Raw genomic sequence first — 20,135 nt, forward strand, 5'->3', positions numbered from 1 at the left:
AGTCATGCCACATCACTTAGTATGATTTCAGGTTTTTCAACAGCTCGTATTCCAAAAAATACCAAACCTTGGCTACCTGATAAGTCAGAAGAATGTCAACCGAACTGTTCACATCTTGTTCAATCGATTCAGGTACTTTACTGTTCTGTTCCTTTATTTTTTATTGTTATTTTTTAACATTACACACACTGCCAATTGCCTGTGTGTGTGTGTGTGTGTGTGTGTGTGTGTGTGTGTGTGTGTCTGTGTCTGTGTCTGTGTGTGTGTGTGTGTGTGTGTGTGTCCACGTACTCGGCCCATGAATCTCATTCTGATACCAGGGGTTACCATTCGTGTTCTTGAACGATTATTGCATTTTTGTGCTTATCATATGTTTTGTTTTGTTTTTTTTGTGTGTGTGTTGTGTGTCATAGGTTCGTGGTCTCGTGGATGTGTGGGTCGTGTGCTGCCCACCTCGGCCACGGACGGATCTTCTGCTCCAAGTCTGACTCGGATCATGTCCTGCTGAAATAAATAAATAAAAGGTAGGCAAATAGTTAGACATACACATGGATTGATGGATGCTTTACTGATCCCCAAGGAAATAAAAGTCCCTGTGGTACAATACAACACACATCATTGACATTACAAACCAGCAAAAAGGACATGTTTGAGTTTCAACCAATGGGATTCCAAACATTTGCATACGGCCAATAGGAGAGCAGACATTTGCATACTGCTACCTCCAGCCAATAGGAGAGCAAAGATTAGCATACGTCTCATTTCAATGCCACTAATTTGAATGCCGCCTCTGGTTTTAACTCTTAACCTATGAGCAAAACCCTAACCACGCCCCCAATCCAAGGCCTAACCCCAAGCTAACCCCAGACTTACTGAAAGCTGGCACCTGCTGTTTAGGTTAGGAACTGCATCTAACCCCAAGCTAACCCCAGACTTACTGAAAGCTGGCACCTGCTGTTTAGGTTAGGAACTGCATCTAACCCCAAGCTAACCCCAGACTTACTGAAAGCTGGCACCTGCTGTTTAGGTTAGGAACTGCATCTAACCCCAAGCTAACCCCAGACTTACTGAAAGCTGGCACCTGCTGTTTAGGTTAGGAACTGCATCTAACCCCAAGCTAACCCCAGACTTACTGAAAGCTGGCACCTGCTGTTTAGGTTAGGAACTGCATCTAACCCCACATGAAATTAAGAAACCCAAATGAAAGGGCACATTTTCTGCATAATTGCACAGCTTGTAACCCTTGTAACCAATCATGGCTACATCTCTGTAGCAAGCTTTAGGAGCTGAGAAATCGATCCAAGTTTGAATTAGGGCCTGTTTATGTAGCTGCAGACAGTTCTCTTGTCCTTTATGTTCCACGTTTCCTTAATCTTAACCATCACCTAATCCCTAATTACTCTAACCCCAACCTCAATAAACCTAATCTTAACCATCACCTAATCCCTAATTACTCTAACCCCAACCTCAATAAACCTAATCTTAACCATAACCTCATTCCTAATTATTCCAACCCCAACCTCAATAAGCCTAATCTTAACCATAACCTAATCCCTAATTACTCTAACCCCAACCTCAATAAACCTAATCTTAACCATCACCTAATCCCTAATTACTCTAACCCCAACCTCAATAAACCTAATCTTAACCATCACCTAATCCCTAATTACTCTAACCCCAACCTCAATAAACCTAATCTTAACCATAACCTCATTCCTAATTATTCCAACCCCAACCTCAATAAGCCTAATCTTAACCATAACCTAATCCCTAATTACTCTAACCCCAACCTCAATAGACTCATCTCAACGATGACCTTACCCCAATTATTTACCATAACCCAACCCCTAATTACTCTAACCCTAAGCTTAATAAACCTAATTTCAACCCAATTCCCAATTATTCCAACCCCAACCACAATAAACTCCATTTCAACCATAACCCAACTCCCAATTATTCTAACCCTAATCCTAATAAACCTTCCAACTAGAACCTAACCTTCATTTACACTGTCCCCAATCACAATAAATGAAATTTCAATTATAGTTCAGTCCATAATTATATCAACTCTAACCTTAATAAACCTAATTACAACTTCAACCCAATTTCCAAGTACTTTAAATTCAATACACTGAAGCTCTACTACAACCTAATCTTTGATCATCCTAGCCCTGACCCCAAATAAACTGAATTTTAACCGCAATCTAATCACCCATCATCCTAACCCCAATTTAGATTAAAACTAGACTGACTACAACCCACCCTACCTACAATTAATTCAACTTCGACCTCAATAGATATATTTCTAACCCTGACCTACCTTAACCACCTTGACCATAAATTATACAATATAATTGATTGACCTAAAACATAATTTAAAATGGAAACCCCCAAAATCAATCGATATCCTATGTAATATTAATGAAATAAAAAAGGAATAAGGAAAAAAAGGTTATACCACAAGAGGGACACCTGAGGGCGCCACAGTCAACATGAAGTCCTCGAGGATGTTTGGGTATGGATATGGACGTTTGTGTAATATTTTTTGCCACAAGCAAACCAAGAATACACACCGTAGAGAAGTTTAAAGAGCCAAGCGCGCTGAGAACACGACGGTAAACACTTTACAACATGTGTACATAACTAAACATATACTAACACCTAACTACCAGTTTATTAACAATGAATTAATACATCGACTGATAGTGAGTGCATCATGAATTATTGATGAATTAATGATATGTATACATTAACAAATTAATGAGTGACATATGAATAGACTAGGGTTAAATTGGGCCTATTCGGTGCGTACTCTCTCTTAAGCTGGGAAGCCTCGACTTCCCGGCTTGACGGAATCCTAAGGCACCGCTCATTTTTGATCCTCTGCTGCCATCTTTTGGAATAGTCATGCCACATCACTTAGTATGATTTCAGGTTTTTCAACAGCTCGTATTCCAAAAAATACCAAACCTTGGCTACCTGATAAGTCAGAAGAATGTCAACCGAACTGTTCACATCTTGTTCAATCGATTCAGGTACTTTACTGTTCTGTTCCTTTATTTTTTATTGTTATTTTTTAACATTACACACACTGCCAATTGCCTGTGTGTGTGTGTGTGTGTGTGTGTGTGTGTGTGTGTGTGTGTCTGTGTCTGTGTCTGTGTGTGTGTGTGTGTGTGTGTGTGTGTGTCCACGTACTCGGCCCATGAATCTCATTCTGATACCAGGGGTTACCATTCGTGTTCTTGAACGATTATTGCATTTTTGTGCTTATCATATGTTTTGTTTTGTTTTTTTTGTGTGTGTGTTGTGTGTCATAGGTTCGTGGTCTCGTGGATGTGTGGGTCGTGTGCTGCCCACCTCGGCCACGGACGGATCTTCTGCTCCAAGTCTGACTCGGATCATGTCCTGCTGAAATAAATAAATAAAAGGTAGGCAAATAGTTAGACATACACATGGATTGATGGATGCTTTACTGATCCCCAAGGAAATAAAAGTCCCTGTGGTACAATACAACACACATCATTGACATTACAAACCAGCAAAAAGGACATGTTTGAGTTTCAACCAATGGGATTCCAAACATTTGCATACGGCCAATAGGAGAGCAGACATTTGCATACTGCTACCTCCAGCCAATAGGAGAGCAAAGATTAGCATACGTCTCATTTCAATGCCACTAATTTGAATGCCGCCTCTGGTTTTAACTCTTAACCTATGAGCAAAACCCTAACCACGCCCCCAATCCAAGGCCTAACCCCAAGCTAACCCCAGACTTACTGCAAGGTGGCACCTGCTGTTTAGGTTAGGAACTGCATCTAACCCCAAGCTAACCCCAGACTTACTGAAAGCTGGCACCTGCTGTTTAGGTTAGGAACTGCATCTAACCCCACATGAAATTAAGAAACCCAAATGAAAGGGCACATTTTCTGCATAATTGCACAGCTTGTAACCCTTGTAACCAATCATGGCTACATCTCTGTAGCAAGCTTTAGGAGCTGAGAAATCGATCCAAGTTTGAATTAGGGCCTGTTTATGTAGCTGCAGACAGTTCTCTTGTCCTTTATGTTCCACGTTTCCTTAATTTTAACCATAACCTAATCCCTAATTATTCTAACCCCAACCTCAATAAACCTAATCTTAACCATTACCTAATCCCTAATTATTCTAACCCCAACCTCAATAAACCTAATCTTAACCATTACCTAATCCCTAATTACTCTAACCCCAACCTCAATAAACCTAATCTTAACCATTACCTAATCCCTAATTACTCTAACCCCAACCTCAATAAACCTAATCTTAACCATAACCTCATTCCTAATTATTCCAACCCCAACCTCAATAAGCCTAATCTTAACCATAACCTAATCCCTAATTACTCTAACCCCAACCTCAATAAACCTAATCTTAACCATTACCTAATCCCTAATTACTCTAACCCCAACCTCAATAAACCTAATCTTAACCATAACCTAATCTTAACCATCACCTAATCCCTAATTACTCTAACCCCAACCTCAATAAACCTAATCTTAACCATCACCTAATCCCTAATTACTCTAACCCCAACCTCAATAAACCTAATCTTAACCATAACCTCATTTCTAATTATTCCAACCCCAACCTCAATAAGCCTAATCTTAACCATAACCTAATCCCTAATTATTCTAACCCCAACCTCAATAGACTCATCTCAACGATGACCTTACCCCAATTATTTACCATAACCCAACCCCTAATTACTCTAACCCTAAGCTTAATAAACCTAATTTCAACCCAATTCCCAATTATTCCCGTATCTCGGACGCCTTTAGGACCAGGGTCACGGGGCTCCGATATGTCGCTCGTGCCTACGCGCGGTCCGTCGTACTCTGGTCCGGTGGGCCTACGACATCCGGTTCCCTCGCGGGACCTCCGCACGTCGTCTGGGGCCTGACGACTACTCGCGTACGCGTCGGGGCCCGTGTCTCGGCCGCCTTTCGGACCACGGTGACGGGGCTCCGATATGTCGCTCGTGGCCGGGCCCCCTCCGACGTGCTCGGTTTCGGTGCGCCTACGTCCTACGGTTCCGCCGCGGGACCCCGAAACGTGGTTTTTTGGGCCTACTCGCGTACGCGTCGGGGGCCCGTATCTCGGCCGTCTTTCCACGCGGGACCGCGGGGCTCCGATATGTCGCTGGTAGGTTGGACCTGCACGCCCTGTGCGATTTTGGAGGTCCTACGACGTTTCTTCGAATTTTCCCGATTATTTGACTGAGTGTAGACTAGGGTCAGATCGGCCGCATTCTCTTAATCCGGGAACCTTGCACCATATGGTCGCTGCTTCCCGGCTTAAGGATCTGACCTCTGCAGGGCATGTTCGGAACTGCATCGACATTAAGAAAAGGAAATAAGAAACCCGATGAAACGGCACATTTTCCAGTGTTAGTGCACAGCTTGAAGTTTGTTCTTCTGACCAATCGTTGCTACATCTATGCTGTAGCAGCCTCAAGAGCTGAGAAATCCCATTTTGAATGAATTAAAAGTCAATCGGCGTCTATCCCAGTGGGTTCGGACACCAGCTCTGAATATCCTTCATGAACATAATATCATTGTATGTTGTGTTTGTCTGGATTGAGCTTTTTACATGAAATTATTTACACACTTTATGAACAGATTTTGGAAAGCTCTTTCACTTTGCATTGGAAACACTACATTTCAAGCCGACCACTTCTCCCTGCTCACAGCTGGAAACGCACCGCTCGTTTTTAACCCTCTGCTGCCATCTACTGGACGTTTTCGGTTACAACGTCCTCATGTACTTTTAGAAGTCATACAGCACCAGTTTGTAGGACTTTCAAGGTAGAATGAACCACCTCGTACCCCCCCAACGACACCAGCTATCTTTTTTTGTACCCCCACTGCCTAATTACTTTTACTGGGCTCCAATCTTTAAGTCAGAAGAATGTCAACCGATTTTTGTACCTCATTACAAAACAAACCCCAAGCTAACCCCAGACTTACTGCAAGGTGGCACCTGCTGTTTAGGTTAGGAACTGCATCTAACCCCAAGCTAACCCCAGACTTACTGAAAGCTGGCACCTGCTGTTTAGGTTAGGAACTGCATCTAACCCCAAGCTAACCCCAGACTTACTGAAAGCTGGCACCTGCTGTTTAGGTTAGGAACTGCATCTAACCCCAAGCTAACCCCAGACTTACTGCAAGGTGGCACCTGCTGTTTAGGTTAGGAACTGCATCTAACCCCAAGCTAACCCCAGACTTACTGAAAGCTGGCACCTGCTGTTTAGGTTAGGAACTGCATCTAACCCCACATGAAATTAAGAAACCCAAATGAAAGGGCACATTTTCTGCATAATTGCACAGCTTGTAACCCTTGTAACCAATCATGGCTACATCTCTGTAGCAAGCTTTAGGAGCTGAGAAATCGATCCAAGTTTGAATTAGGGCCTGTTTATGTAGCTGCAGACAGTTCTCTTGTCCTTTATGTTCCACGTTTCCTTAATCTTAACCATCACCTAATCCCTAATTACTCTAACCCCAACCTCAATAAACCTAATCTTAACCATCACCTAATCCCTAATTACTCTAACCCCAACCTCAATAAACCTAATCTTAACCATAACCTCATTCCTAATTATTCCAACCCCAACCTCAATAAGCCTAATCTTAACCATAACCGAATCCCTAATTACTCTAACCCCAACCTCAATAGACTCATCTCAACGATGACCTTACCCCAATTATTTACCATGACCCAACCCCTAATTACTCTAACCCTAAGCTTAATAAACCTAATTTCAACCCAATTCCCAATTATTCCAACCCCAACCACAATAAACTCCATTTCAACCATAACCCAACTCCCAATTATTCTAACCCTAATCCTAATAAACCTTCCAACTAGAACCTAACCTTCATTTACACTGTCCCCAATCACAATAAATGAAATTTCAATTATAGTTCAGTCCATAATTATATCAACTCTAACCTTAATAAACCTAATTACAACTTCAACCCAATTTCCAAGTACTTTAAATTCAATACACTGAAGCTCTACTACAACCTAATCTTTGATCATCCTAGCCCTGACCCCAAATAAACTGAATTTTAACCGCAATCTAATCACCCATCATCCTAACCCCAATTTAGATTAAAACTAGACTGACTACAACCCACCCTACCTACAATTAATTCAACTTCGACCTCAATAGATATATTTCTAACCCTGACCTACCTTAACCACCTTGACCATAAATTATACAATATAATTGATTGACCTAAAACATAATTTAAAATGGAAACCCCCAAAATCAATCGATATCCTATGTAATATTAATGAAATAAAAAAGGAATAAGGAAAAAAAGGTTATACCACAAGAGGGACACCTGAGGGCGCCACAGTCAACATGAAGTCCTCGAGGATGTTTGGGTATGGATATGGACGTTTGTGTAATATTTTTTGCCACAAGCAAACCAAGAATACACACCGTAGAGAAGTTTAAAGAGCCAAGCGCGCTGAGAACACGACGGTAAACACTTTACAACATGTGTACATAACTAAACATATACTAAAACCTAACTACCAGTTTATTAACAATGAATTAATACATCGACTGATAGTGAGTGCATCATGAATTATTGATGAATTAATGATATGTATACATTAACAAATTAATGAGTGACATATGAATAGACTAGGGTTAAATTGGGCCTATTCGGTGCGTACTCTCTCTTAAGCTGGGAAGCCTCGACTTCCCGGCTTGACGGAATCCTAAGGCACCGCTCATTTTTGATCCTCTGCTGCCATCTTTTGGAATAGTCATGCCACATCACTTAGTATGATTTCAGGTTTTTCAACAGCTCATATTCCAAAAAATACCAAACCTTGGCTACCTGATAAGTCAGAAGAATGTCAACCGAACTGTTCACATCTTGTTCAATCGATTCAGGTACTTTACTGTTCTGTTCCTTTATTTTTTATTGTTATTTTTTAACATTACACACACTGCCAATTGCCTGTGTGTGTGTGTGTGTGTGTGTGTGTGTGTCTGTGTCTGTGTCTGTGTGTGTGTGTGTGTGTGTGTGTGTCCACGTACTCGGCCCATGAATCTCATTCTGATACCAGGGGTTACCATTCGTGTTCTTGAACGATTATTGCATTTTTGTGCTTATCATATGTTTTGTTTTGTTTTTTTTGTGTGTGTGTTGTGTGTCATAGGTTCGTGGTCTCGTGGATGTGTGGGTCGTGTGCTGCCCACCTCGGCCACGGACGGATCTTCTGCTCCAAGTCTGACTCGGATCATGTCCTGCTGAAATAAATAAATAAAAGGTAGGCAAATAGTTAGACATACACATGGATTGATGGATGCTTTACTGATCCCCAAGGAAATAAAAGTCCCTGTGGTACAATACAACACACATCATTGACATTACAAACCAGCAAAAAGGACATGTTTGAGTTTCAACCAATGGGATTCCAAACATTTGCATACGGCCAATAGGAGAGCAGACATTTGCATACTGCTACCTCCAGCCAATAGGAGAGCAAAGATTAGCATACGTCTCATTTCAATGCCACTAATTTGAATGCCGCCTCTGGTTTTAACTCTTAACCTATGAGCAAAACCCTAACCACGCCCCCAATCCAAGGCCTAACCCCAAGCTAACCCCAGACTTACTGAAAGCTGGCACCTGCTGTTTAGGTTAGGAACTGCATCTAACCCCAAGCTAACCCCAGACTTACTGAAAGCTGGCACCTGCTGTTTAGGTTAGGAACTGCATCTAACCCCAAGCTAACCCCAGACTTACTGAAAGCTGGCACCTGCTGTTTAGGTTAGGAACTGCATCTAACCCCAAGCTAACCCCAGACTTACTGAAAGCTGGCACCTGCTGTTTAGGTTAGGAACTGCATCTAACCCCAAGCTAACCCCAGACTTACTGAAAGCTGGCACCTGCTGTTTAGGTTAGGAACTGCATCTAACCCCACATGAAATTAAGAAACCCAAATGAAAGGGCACATTTTCTGCATAATTGCACAGCTTGTAACCCTTGTAACCAATCATGGCTACATCTCTGTAGCAAGCTTTAGGAGCTGAGAAATCGATCCAAGTTTGAATTAGGGCCTGTTTATGTAGCTGCAGACAGTTCTCTTGTCCTTTATGTTCCACGTTTCCTTAATCTTAACCATCACCTAATCCCTAATTACTCTAACCCCAACCTCAATAAACCTAATCTTAACCATCACCTAATCCCTAATTACTCTAACCCCAACCTCAATAAACCTAATCTTAACCATAACCTCATTCCTAATTATTCCAACCCCAACCTCAATAAGCCTAATCTTAACCATAACCTAATCCCTAATTACTCTAACCCCAACCTCAATAAACCTAATCTTAACCATCACCTAATCCCTAATTACTCTAACCCCAACCTCAATAAACCTAATCTTAACCATCACCTAATCCCTAATTACTCTAACCCCAACCTCAATAAACCTAATCTTAACCATAACCTCATTCCTAATTATTCCAACCCCAACCTCAATAAGCCTAATCTTAACCATAACCTAATCCCTAATTACTCTAACCCCAACCTCAATAGACTCATCTCAACGATGACCTTACCCCAATTATTTACCATAACCCAACCCCTAATTACTCTAACCCTAAGCTTAATAAACCTAATTTCAACCCAATTCCCAATTATTCCAACCCCAACCACAATAAACTCCATTTCAACCATAACCCAACTCCCAATTATTCTAACCCTAATCCTAATAAACCTTCCAACTAGAACCTAACCTTCATTTACACTGTCCCCAATCACAATAAATGAAATTTCAATTATAGTTCAGTCCATAATTATATCAACTCTAACCTTAATAAACCTAATTACAACTTCAACCCAATTTCCAAGTACTTTAAATTCAATACACTGAAGCTCTACTACAACCTAATCTTTGATCATCCTAGCCCTGACCCCAAATAAACTGAATTTTAACCGCAATCTAATCACCCATCATCCTAACCCCAATTTAGATTAAAACTAGACTGACTACAACCCACCCTACCTACAATTAATTCAACTTCGACCTCAATAGATATATTTCTAACCCTGACCTACCTTAACCACCTTGACCATAAATTATACAATATAATTGATTGACCTAAAACATAATTTAAAATGGAAACCCCCAAAATCAATCGATATCCTATGTAATATTAATGAAATAAAAAAGGAATAAGGAAAAAAAGGTTATACCACAAGAGGGACACCTGAGGGCGCCACAGTCAACATGAAGTCCTCGAGGATGTTTGGGTATGGATATGGACGTTTGTGTAATATTTTTTGCCACAAGCAAACCAAGAATACACACCGTAGAGAAGTTTAAAGAGCCAAGCGCGCTGAGAACACGACGGTAAACACTTTACAACATGTGTACATAACTAAACATATACTAACACCTAACTACCAGTTTATTAACAATGAATTAATACATCGACTGATAGTGAGTGCATCATGAATTATTGATGAATTAATGATATGTATACATTAACAAATTAATGAGTGACATATGAATAGACTAGGGTTAAATTGGGCCTATTCGGTGCGTACTCTCTCTTAAGCTGGGAAGCCTCGACTTCCCGGCTTGACGGAATCCTAAGGCACCGCTCATTTTTGATCCTCTGCTGCCATCTTTTGGAATAGTCATGCCACATCACTTAGTATGATTTCAGGTTTTTCAACAGCTCGTATTCCAAAAAATACCAAACCTTGGCTACCTGATAAGTCAGAAGAATGTCAACCGAACTGTTCACATCTTGTTCAATCGATTCAGGTACTTTACTGTTCTGTTCCTTTATTTTTTATTGTTATTTTTTAACATTACACACACTGCCAATTGCCTGTGTGTGTGTGTGTGTGTGTGTGTGTGTGTGTGTGTGTCTGTGTCTGTGTCTGTGTGTGTGTGTGTGTGTGTGTGTGTCCACGTACTCGGCCCATGAATCTCATTCTGATACCAGGGGTTACCATTCGTGTTCTTGAACGATTATTGCATTTTTGTGCTTATCATATGTTTTGTTTTGTTTTTTTTGTGTGTGTGTTGTGTGTCATAGGTTCGTGGTCTCGTGGATGTGTGGGTCGTGTGCTGCCCACCTCGGCCACGGACGGATCTTCTGCTCCAAGTCTGACTCGGATCATGTCCTGCTGAAATAAATAAATAAAAGGTAGGCAAATAGTTAGACATACACATGGATTGATGGATGCTTTACTGATCCCCAAGGAAATAAAAGTCCCTGTGGTACAATACAACACACATCATTGACATTACAAACCAGCAAAAAGGACATGTTTGAGTTTCAACCAATGGGATTCCAAACATTTGCATACGGCCAATAGGAGAGCAGACATTTGCATACTGCTACCTCCAGCCAATAGGAGAGCAAAGATTAGCATACGTCTCATTTCAATGCCACTAATTTGAATGCCGCCTCTGGTTTTAACTCTTAACCTATGAGCAAAACCCTAACCACGCCCCCAATCCAAGGCCTAACCCCAAGCTAACCCCAGACTTACTGAAAGCTGGCACCTGCTGTTTAGGTTAGGAACTGCATCTAACCCCAAGCTAACCCCAGACTTACTGAAAGCTGGCACCTGCTGTTTAGGTTAGGAACTGCATCTAACCCCAAGCTAACCCCAGACTTACTGAAAGCTGGCACCTGCTGTTTAGGTTAGGAACTGCATCTAACCCCAAGCTAACCCCAGACTTACTGAAAGCTGGCACCTGCTGTTTAGGTTAGGAACTGCATCTAACCCCAAGCTAACCCCAGACTTACTGAAAGCTGGCACCTGCTGTTTAGGTTAGGAACTGCATCTAACCCCACATGAAATTAAGAAACCCAAATGAAAGGGCACATTTTCTGCATAATTGCACAGCTTGTAACCCTTGTAACCAATCATGGCTACATCTCTGTAGCAAGCTTTAGGAGCTGAGAAATCGATCCAAGTTTGAATTAGGGCCTGTTTATGTAGCTGCAGACAGTTCTCTTGTCCTTTTTGTTCCACGTTTCCTTAATCTTAACCATCACCTAATCCCTAATTACTCTAACCCCAACCTCAATAAACCTAATCTTAACCATCACCTAATCCCTAATTACTCTAACCCCAACCTCAATAAACCTAATCTTAACCATAACCTCATTCCTAATTATTCCAACCCCAACCTCAATAAGCCTAATCTTAACCATAACCTAATCCCTAATTACTCTAACCCCAACCTCAATAAACCTAATCTTAACCATCACCTAATCCCTAATTACTCTAACCCCAACCTCAATAAACCTAATCTTAACCATCACCTAATCCCTAATTACTCTAACCCCAACCTCAATAGACTCATCTCAACGATGACCTTACCCCAATTATTTACCATAACCCAACCCCTAATTACTCTAACCCTAAGCTTAATAAACCTAATTTCAACCCAATTCCCAATTATTCCAACCCCAACCACAATAAACTCCATTTCAACCATAACCCAACTCCCAATTATTCTAACCCTAATCCTAATAAACCTTCCAACTAGAACCTAACCTTCATTTACACTGTCCCCAATCACAATAAATGAAATTTCAATTATAGTTCAGTCCATAATTATATCAACTCTAACCTTAATAAACCTAATTACAACTTCAACCCAATTTCCAAGTACTTTAAATTCAATACACTGAAGCTCTACTACAACCTAATCTTTGATCATCCTAGCCCTGACCCCAAATAAACTGAATTTTAACCGCAATCTAATCACCCATCATCCTAACCCCAATTTAGATTAAAACTAGACTGACTACAACCCACCCTACCTACAATTAATTCAACTTCGACCTCAATAGATATATTTCTAACCCTGACCTACCTTAACCACCTTGACCATAAATTATACAATATAATTGATTGACCTAAAACATAATTTAAAATGGAAACCCCCAAAATCAATCGATATCCTATGTAATATTAATGAAATAAAAAAGGAATAAGGAAAAAAAGGTTATACCACAAGAGGGACACCTGAGGGCGCCACAGTCAACATGAAGTCCTCGAGGATGTTTGGGTATGGATATGGACGTTTGTGTAATATTTTTTGCCACAAGCAAACCAAGAATACACACCGTAGAGAAGTTTAAAGAGCCAAGCGCGCTGAGAACACGACGGTAAACACTTTACAACATGTGTACATAACTAAACATATACTAACACCTAACTACCAGTTTATTAACAATGAATTAATACATCGACTGATAGTGAGTGCATCATGAATTATTGATGAATTAATGATATGTATACATTAACAAATTAATGAGTGACATATGAATAGACTAGGGTTAAATTGGGCCTATTCGGTGCGTACTCTCTCTTAAGCTGGGAAGCCTCGACTTCCCGGCTTGACGGAATCCTAAGGCACCGCTCATTTTTGATCCTCTGCTGCCATCTTTTGGAATAGTCATGCCACATCACTTAGTATGATTTCAGGTTTTTCAACAGCTCGTATTCCAAAAAATACCAAACCTTGGCTACCTGATAAGTCAGAAGAATGTCAACCGAACTGTTCACATCTTGTTCAATCGATTCAGGTACTTTACTGTTCTGTTCCTTTATTTTTTATTGTTATTTTTTAACATTACACACACTGCCAATTGCCTGTGTGTGTGTGTGTGTGTGTGTGTGTGTGTGTGTGTGTCTGTGTCTGTGTCTGTGTGTGTGTGTGTGTGTGTGTGTGTGTCCACGTACTCGGCCCATGAATCTCATTCTGATACCAGGGGTTACCATTCGTGTTCTTGAACGATTATTGCATTTTTGTGCTTATCATATGTTTTGTTTTGTTTTTTTTGTGTGTGTGTTGTGTGTCATAGGTTCGTGGTCTCGTGGATGTGTGGGTCGTGTGCTGCCCACCTCGGCCACGGACGGATCTTCTGCTCCAAGTCTGACTCGGATCATGTCCTGCTGAAATAAATAAATAAAAGGTAGGCAAATAGTTAGACATACACATGGATTGATGGATGCTTTACTGATCCCCAAGGAAATAAAAGTCCCTGTGGTACAATACAACACACATCATTGACATTACAAACCAGCAAAAAGGACATGTTTGAGTTTCAACCAATGGGATTCCAAACATTTGCATACGGCCAATAGGAGAGCAGACATTTGCATACTGCTACCTCCAGCCAATAGGAGAGCAAAGATTAGCATACGTCTCATTTCAATGCCACTAATTTGAATGCCGCCTCTGGTTTTAACTCTTAACCCTATGAGCAAAACCCTAACCACGCCCCCAATCCAAGGCCTAACCCCAAGCTAACCCCAGACTTACTGCAAGGTGGCACCTGCTGTTTAGGTTAGGAACTGCATCTAACCCCAAGCTAACCCCAGACTTACTGAAAGCTGGCACCTGCTGTTTAGGTTAGGAACTGCATCTAACCCCACATGAAATTAAGAAACCCAAATGAAAGGGCACATTTTCTGCATAATTGCACAGCTTGTAACCCTTGTAACCAATCATGGCTACATCTCTGTAGCAAGCTTTAGGAGCTGAGAAATCGATCCAAGTTTGAATTAGGGCCTGTTTATGTAGCTGCAGACAGTTCTCTTGTCCTTTATGTTCCACGTTTCCTTAATTTTAACCATAACCTAATCCCTAATTATTCTAACCCCAACCTCAATAAACCTAATCTTAACCATTACCTAATCCCTAATTACTCTAACCCCAACCTCAATAAACCTAATCTTAACCATTACCTAATCCCTAATTACTCTAACCCCAACCTCAATAAACCTAATCTTAACCATAACCTCATTCCTAATTATTCCAACCCCAACCTCAATAAGCCTAATCTTAACCATAACCTAATCCCTAATTACTCTAACCCCAACCTCAATAAACCTAATCTTAACCATTACCTAATCCCTAATTACTCTAACCCCAACCTCAATAAACCTAATCTTAACCATAACCTAATCTTAACCATCACCTAATCCCTAATTACTCTAACCCCAACCTCAATAAACCTAATCTTAACCATCACCTAATCCCTAATTACTCTAACCCCAACCTCAATAAACCTAATCTTAACCATAACCTCATTTCTAATTATTCCAACCCCAACCTCAATAAGCCTAATCTTAACCATAACCTAATCCCTAATTATTCTAACCCCAACCTCAATAGACTCATCTCAACGATGACCTTACCCCAATTATTTACCATAACCCAACCCCTAATTACTCTAACCCTAAGCTTAATAAACCTAATTTCAACCCAATTCCCAATTATTCCCGTATCTCGGACGCCTTTAGGACCAGGGTCACGGGGCTCCGATATGTCGCTCGTGCCTACGCGCGGTCCGTCGTACTCTGGTCCGGTGGGCCTACGACATCCGGTTCCCTCGCGGGACCTCCGCACGTCGTCTGGGGCCTGACGACTACTCGCGTACGCGTCGGGGCCCGTGTCTCGGCCGCCTTTCGGACCACGGTGACGGGGCTCCGATATGTCGCTCGTGGCCGGGCCCCCTCCGACGTGCTCGGTTTCGGTGCGCCTACGTCCTACGGTTCCGCCGCGGGACCCCGAAACGTGGTTTTTTGGGCCTACTCGCGTACGCGTCGGGGGCCCGTATCTCGGCCGTCTTTCCACGCGGGACCGCGGGGCTCCGATATGTCGCTGGTAGGTTGGACCTGCACGCCCTGTGCGATTTTGGAGGTCCTACGACGTTTCTTCGAATTTTCCCGATTATTTGACTGAGTGTAGACTAGGGTCAGATCGGCCGCATTCTCTTAATCCGGGAACCTTGCACCATATGGTCGCTGCTTCCCGGCTTAAGGATCTGACCTCTGCAGGGCATGTTCGGAACTGCATCGACATTAAGAAAAGGAAATAAGAAACCCGATGAAACGGCACATTTTCCAGTGTTAGTGCACAGCTTGAAGTTTGTTCTTCTGACCAATCGTTGCTACATCTATGCTGTAGCAGCCTCAAGAGCTGAGAAATCCCATTTTGAATGAATTAAAAGTCAATCGGCGTCTATCCCAGTGGGTTCGGACACCAGCTCTGAATATCCTTCATGAACATAATATCATTGTATGTTGTGTTTGTCTGGATTGAGCTTTTTACATGAAATTATTTACACACTTTATGAACAGATTTTGGAAAGCTCTTTCACTTTGCATTGGAAACACTACATTTCAAGCCGACCACTTCTCCCTGCTCACAGCTGGAAACGCACCGCTCGTTTTTAACCCTCTGCTGCCATCTACTGGACGTTTTCGGTTACAACGTCCTCATGTACTTTTAGAAGTCATACAGCACCAGTTTGTAGGACTTTCAAGGTAGAATGAACCACCTCGTACCCCCCCAACGACACCAGCTATCTTTTTTTGTACCCCCACTGCCTAATTACTTTTACTGGGCTCCAATCTTTAAGTCAGAAGAATGTCAACCGATTTTTGTACCTCATTACAAAACAAACCCCAAGCTAACCCCAGACTTACTGCAAGGTGGCACCTGCTGTTTAGGTTAGGAACTGCATCTAACCCCAAGCTAACCCCAGACTTACTGAAAGCTGGCACCTGCTGTTTAGGTTAGGAACTGCATCTAACCCCAAGCTAACCCCAGACTTACTGAAAGCTGGCACCTGCTGTTTAGGTTAGGAACTGCATCTAACCCCAAGCTAACCCCAGACTTACTGCAAGGTGGCACCTGCTGTTTAGGTTAGGAACTGCATCTAACCCCAAGCTAACCCCAGACTTACTGAAAGCTGGCACCTGCTGTTTAGGTTAGGAACTGCATCTAACCCCACATGAAATTAAGAAACCCAAATGAAAGGGCACATTTTCTGCATAATTGCACAGCTTGTAACCCTTGTAACCAATCATGGCTACATCTCTGTAGCAAGCTTTAGGAGCTGAGAAATCGATCCAAGTTTGAATTAGGGCCTGTTTATGTAGCTGCAGACAGTTCTCTTGTCCTTTATGTTCCACGTTTCCTTAATCTTAACCATCACCTAATCCCTAATTACTCTAACCCCAACCTCAATAAACCTAATCTTAACCATCACCTAATCCCTAATTACTCTAACCCCAACCTCAATAAACCTAATCTTAACCATAACCTCATTCCTAATTATTCCAACCCCAACCTCAATAAGCCTAATCTTAACCATAACCGAATCCCTAATTACTCTAACCCCAACCTCAATAGACTCATCTCAACGATGACCTTACCCCAATTATTTACCATGACCCAACCCCTAATTACTCTAACCCTAAGCTTAATAAACCTAATTTCAACCCAATTCCCAATTATTCCAACCCCAACCACAATAAACTCCATTTCAACCATAACCCAACTCCCAATTATTCTAACCCTAATCCTAATAAACCTTCCAACTAGAACCTAACCTTCATTTACACTGTCCCCAATCACAATAAATGAAATTTCAATTATAGTTCAGTCCATAATTATATCAACTCTAACCTTAATAAACCTAATTACAACTTCAACCCAATTTCCAAGTACTTTAAATTCAATACACTGAAGCTCTACTACAACCTAATCTTTGATCATCCTAGCCCTGACCCCAAATAAACTGAATTTTAACCGCAATCTAATCACCCATCATCCTAACCCCAATTTAGATTAAAACTAGACTGACTACAACCCACCCTACCTACAATTAATTCAACTTCGACCTCAATAGATATATTTCTAACCCTGACCTACCTTAACCACCTTGACCATAAATTATACAATATAATTGATTGACCTAAAACATAATTTAAAATGGAAACCCCCAAAATCAATCGATATCCTATGTAATATTAATGAAATAAAAAAGGAATAAGGAAAAAAAGGTTATACCACAAGAGGGACACCTGAGGGCGCCACAGTCAACATGAAGTCCTCGAGGATGTTTGGGTATGGATATGGACGTTTGTGTAATATTTTTTGCCACAAGCAAACCAAGAATACACACCGTAGAGAAGTTTAAAGAGCCAAGCGCGCTGAGAACACGACGGTAAACACTTTACAACATGTGTACATAACTAAACATATACTAACACCTAACTACCAGTTTATTAACAATGAATTAATACATCGACTGATAGTGAGTGCATCATGAATTATTGATGAATTAATGATATGTATACATTAACAAATTAATGAGTGACATATGAATAGACTAGGGTTAAATTGGGCCTATTCGGTGCGTACTCTCTCTTAAGCTGGGAAGCCTCGACTTCCCGGCTTGACGGAATCCTAAGGCACCGCTCATTTTTGATCCTCTGCTGCCATCTTTTGGAATAGTCATGCCACATCACTTAGTATGATTTCAGGTTTTTCAACAGCTCATATTCCAAAAAATACCAAACCTTGGCTACCTGATAAGTCAGAAGAATGTCAACCGAACTGTTCACATCTTGTTCAATCGATTCAGGTACTTTACTGTTCTGTTCCTTTATTTTTTATTGTTATTTTTTAACATTACACACACTGCCAATTGCCTGTGTGTGTGTGTGTGTGTGTGTGTGTGTGTCTGTGTCTGTGTCTGTGTGTGTGTGTGTGTGTGTGTGTGTCCACGTACTCGGCCCATGAATCTCATTCTGATACCAGGGGTTACCATTCGTGTTCTTGAACGATTATTGCATTTTTGTGCTTATCATATGTTTTGTTTTGTTTTTTTTGTGTGTGTGTTGTGTGTCATAGGTTCGTGGTCTCGTGGATGTGTGGGTCGTGTGCTGCCCACCTCGGCCACGGACGGATCTTCTGCTCCAAGTCTGACTCGGATCATGTCCTGCTGAAATAAATAAATAAAAGGTAGGCAAATAGTTAGACATACACATGGATTGATGGATGCTTTACTGATCCCCAAGGAAATAAAAGTCCCTGTGGTACAATACAACACACATCATTGACATTACAAACCAGCAAAAAGGACATGTTTGAGTTTCAACCAATGGGATTCCAAACATTTGCATACGGCCAATAGGAGAGCAGACATTTGCATACTGCTACCTCCAGCCAATAGGAGAGCAAAGATTAGCATACGTCTCATTTCAATGCCACTAATTTGAATGCCGCCTCTGGTTTTAACTCTTAACCTATGAGCAAAACCCTAACCACGCCCCCAATCCAAGGCCTAACCCCAAGCTAACCCCAGACTTACTGAAAGCTGGCACCTGCTGTTTAGGTTAGGAACTGCATCTAACCCCAAGCTAACCCCAGACTTACTGAAAGCTGGCACCTGCTGTTTAGGTTAGGAACTGCATCTAACCCCAAGCTAACCCCAGACTTACTGAAAGCTGGCACCTGCTGTTTAGGTTAGGAACTGCATCTAACCCCAAGCTAACCCCAGACTTACTGAAAGCTGGCACCTGCTGTTTAGGTTAGGAACTGCATCTAACCCCACATGAAATTAAGAAACCCAAATGAAAGGGCACATTTTCTGCATAATTGCACAGCTTGTAACCCTTGTAACCAATCATGGCTACATCTCTGTAGCAAGCTTTAGGAGCTGAGAAATCGATCCAAGTTTGAATTAGGGCCTGTTTATGTAGCTGCAGACAGTTCTCTTGTCCTTTATGTTCCACGTTTCCTTAATCTTAACCATCACCTAATCCCTAATTACTCTAACCCCAACCTCAATAAACCTAATCTTAACCATCACCTAATCCCTAATTACTCTAACCCCAACCTCAATAAACCTAATCTTAACCATAACCTCATTCCTAATTATTCCAACCCCAACCTCAATAAGCCTAATCTTAACCATAACCTAATCCCTAATTACTCTAACCCCAACCTCAATAAACCTAATCTTAACCATCACCTAATCCCTAATTACTCTAACCCCAACCTCAATAAACCTAATCTTAACCATCACCTAATCCCTAATTACTCTAACCCCAACCTCAATAAACCTAATCTTAACCATAACCTCATTCCTAATTATTCCAACCCCAACCTCAATAAGCCTAATCTTAACCATAACCTAATCCCTAATTACTCTAACCCCAACCTCAATAGACTCATCTCAACGATGACCTTACCCCAATTATTTACCATAACCCAACCCCTAATTA

The sequence above is a fragment of the Trichomycterus rosablanca genome, chromosome 15 (assembly GCF_030014385.1).
Source record: "Trichomycterus rosablanca isolate fTriRos1 chromosome 15, fTriRos1.hap1, whole genome shotgun sequence".
In the NCBI taxonomy this organism is placed as follows: domain Eukaryota; kingdom Metazoa; phylum Chordata; class Actinopteri; order Siluriformes; family Trichomycteridae; genus Trichomycterus; species Trichomycterus rosablanca.